Consider the following 3,064-nt stretch of genomic DNA (forward strand, 5'->3'; position numbering starts at 1 on the left):
CTTCTTCTTCTTTTTCACTCTTGCCAGGTTGACAACTCTGGACATAAAAGAAGAGAAACATGAACTTACAACTCACCTCGTTTTAACTTCCTTCCCTTCTTCAGTTAGACGAGTTTTAATTGTGTTTAAAGTGTTGTACTTGTTATCTGACTTCTTAGGGTTTAAATGTTGTTTACCTTCATTTTGATCCTTTCATGCTTGTATGTGCTTGTACACTGTTGCCCTTAAAGTTGGAATAATTTAGTTTTCAGACACATTCCTCTTTTTATTTTCTATTCATACACATCAGTAATCACCTTTGACCAGGTAGAATGAGAATATTTACACTTTATCTATCAAGATTAAATCACATTGTCACAATCATTTCATGAGAAGAAGTAAAAAATATTGTATTCCAACTTGATGTGCGACCGTGTATATTGTCTGTCTTTGTGAAGCACTTTGTTTGTTTGCTATATAAATAAAATAAACTTGACTTGTAAGACAGATGCCACTGTGCATGTCACTAGGCCTCCACTGATACTGGATTTTTGGGGCTGATGTCGATTTCAATATTATATATATATGTAATAGAGGCTGCGATATTTTACAGTTTCATTATAAACTTTATCGTAACTGTAGCGACTACTTTTCTGTAAGGCCTCTGAGAGACTTAGTGGGCTCTTATCTGTGACACGTCAACAAAATCATATTGAAGTCCAGATGACGTTTTTACTGCAGTTTATTTGAATGAAAAAATCAAAGCAGCTGATCCACAAACATATAAAAACCCTGAGGTGATCCGACTGTAAGAATAAAGTGATGAAAGGCGATGGTGATGATGACGACGACGGTGACAGTCAACAGAAAATATCGGAGCTCCACTAACTCCCTTTGTCCAAAACTCCCGCCGCCACCCAGGTGAACATGTAAAATAAGGAAAAACCACACCCATGTGTCAATCAATGCATGAGAGGCAATACGTGCAGCTGAAGCAAATATAAACATAAACAAAACATATTTTGGCTCCTACAGTAACAGATGGCATCAGTGCAAAATAATAGTTTGCTGCAGCCAGAAAAGTCAAGAAGTTAGTTTGGCTGAACATGAGATTCATTTACCTTTGAAGTTTTGCACCATTTCCTCCAGATGCAGTAAACCATCGAGGCAGTGATGAGGAAGAGGGGGAGAATGAGGATGAAGATCTGCCACCATTCCCAAATACCTAACAGATTCAGAAGAAACAACAGAGAGGAATGAGAAAGGAAAAGTCCTGACAACAACTGCTGTGACTGAAGGAGACCAAGCTGCTCACCTGGGTTGGTTCCTGCAGACTCAATTGTGCTTAATGGAGATTCAGTAGCACTTTGAACTGTGGCTGAAAGAAAGAAAAGAGTGAGTATCGTTAAGATGTCTCACTCTGTTAAAGTAATCCTTCACTGAAGACAAACAGAGATCTAAAAGACACTCACCATCACCAAGAAGCCTGGGACACTCTGCAGGAAACATAAAACACATACTGTCTAACATCTCTAAAGCAGCAGCACACTGAATACACACCAAGACATTCAATACAGGAAGAAACTATCAGGCTTCTTACCATCCTCTGAGATTTCGACGTTGGCTTCTCCGGCCTCCATCATCATCTTCACCGTCTCTGTCAGGTTACGGCAGACAGCGTGGACGATCTGGTCCACACACACCAGGCAGCCGGAGTCAGGAGGGGAGATGGAGGAGCAGGTGGGGAGGGGTGCAGGCTGATCAGCATGTTGATCAGCTCTCTGCCACAGATTCACATTGTCAGAGTCAAAGTCATACAACAAGGAGGCTTTCTGTGCCTGAGGATCAGATGAGCTGTAACAACGGAGGTTCATCTGGAGAAACAGGAGGAGAAAACAGAGAAAAGTCATGAGAAGTGTCTTTAATAATATCTGTTAAACTGTTTATTATAGCTGACAGGCTGGTTCAGCTAGCTCCAGAGCTGAATCATCTAAATCACTCATTTTAGCTGTGTGTGTGTGTGTGTGTGTGTGTGTGTGTGTGTGTGTGTGTGTGTGTGTGTGTGTGTGTGTGTGTATGTCTGCATTCCAGCTAGACTTATTCATCTCTCATGCGAGTAGTTTCCTCTTATGCGCCTTTTGCCTGCTTATCTTTGGGGTTTCCTTACACTGATTAGAACAGCTGCATGATGTAAATACACAAGAAGCAAGTCATGATTTGGAGGGGGAAACCACTACTTTTACTGTAATACTGCATACTACATCACTATAATACTGCAGTACTTTTACTGTAATACTGCATACTACATCACTCATAATACTGCAGTACTTTTACTGTAGCAGGATTAGTTTTACTAAGGGATGTGAGTACTTCTTAATGGTGATAATATGCTTGTACTTATACACCACAGAGCAGCACTGCAGGTTAACCACACCACATGTAACATTTCATTCACGCTATTCAGAAAACAAAAAGTAACGTGTGTGTGTGTGTGTGTGTGTGTGTGTGATGGAGCGTGCGGTGAGGAGACAGACAGGGGATCACAGGAACTCTATCTCTATCTCTCTCTATCTCTCTATCGCTCTTTGCCTGACTAATAAATGATCTTTTAGAGAAACTGATCCGTCAAACAAACACACAAAGATCAGTCTACTTTGTAAAAGGGAGTTAAACAGATATTCATAGTTTTGACAGTTTTTGGATTGGAGGAAAACTGAAGCTGACTACATCATTGTGAGGCTTGCCTGCAGATTAAATGTCATGACATCAGTAAAAGTAGCGACCCAAAAAAAAAAAAGGTCTACACACAGTGAGATAAAGGAGACTCACCTCGGTGAAGAGACAGCAGCAGTGGTGTGAATTCTTCTACTACTGCTTTATCTTGAGCCTTTTCTATTCATCGTAGGTGGAGCTTGGTGTGGGTGGCAGGAGGGGCGAGAGGCAGGACTCTGGCAGAGGGGGGGCGGGGCGCATGTGAGCCAGTCATGTGTCGATTCTTAAAATACTAGGCCTATACATTTCTCACACCCCCGCCCACAACTTCCTGCGTGGCAACCCAAGCTGTATGTTTTGTTTTTCTATTAAT

The 3,064-nt window shown here is 41.4% G+C and overlaps 1 long non-coding RNA gene across 1 annotated transcript; it reads right to left on the reverse strand.

The window, feature by feature from the left end:
- On the reverse strand, positions 1-1,317 carry LOC128362081 (uncharacterized). The gene is made up of 3 exons (XR_008321613.1): positions 1,295-1,317; positions 1,101-1,204; positions 1-37 (listed from the first exon to the last, which is right to left on the reverse strand). It is a non-coding gene; the product is annotated as an uncharacterized LOC128362081 (long non-coding RNA).
- Positions 1,318-3,064: the final 1,747 nt, after the last annotated feature.

This window comes from Scomber japonicus, chromosome 7 (genome assembly GCF_027409825.1).
Source record: "Scomber japonicus isolate fScoJap1 chromosome 7, fScoJap1.pri, whole genome shotgun sequence".
Lineage (NCBI taxonomy): Eukaryota > Metazoa > Chordata > Actinopteri > Scombriformes > Scombridae > Scomber > Scomber japonicus.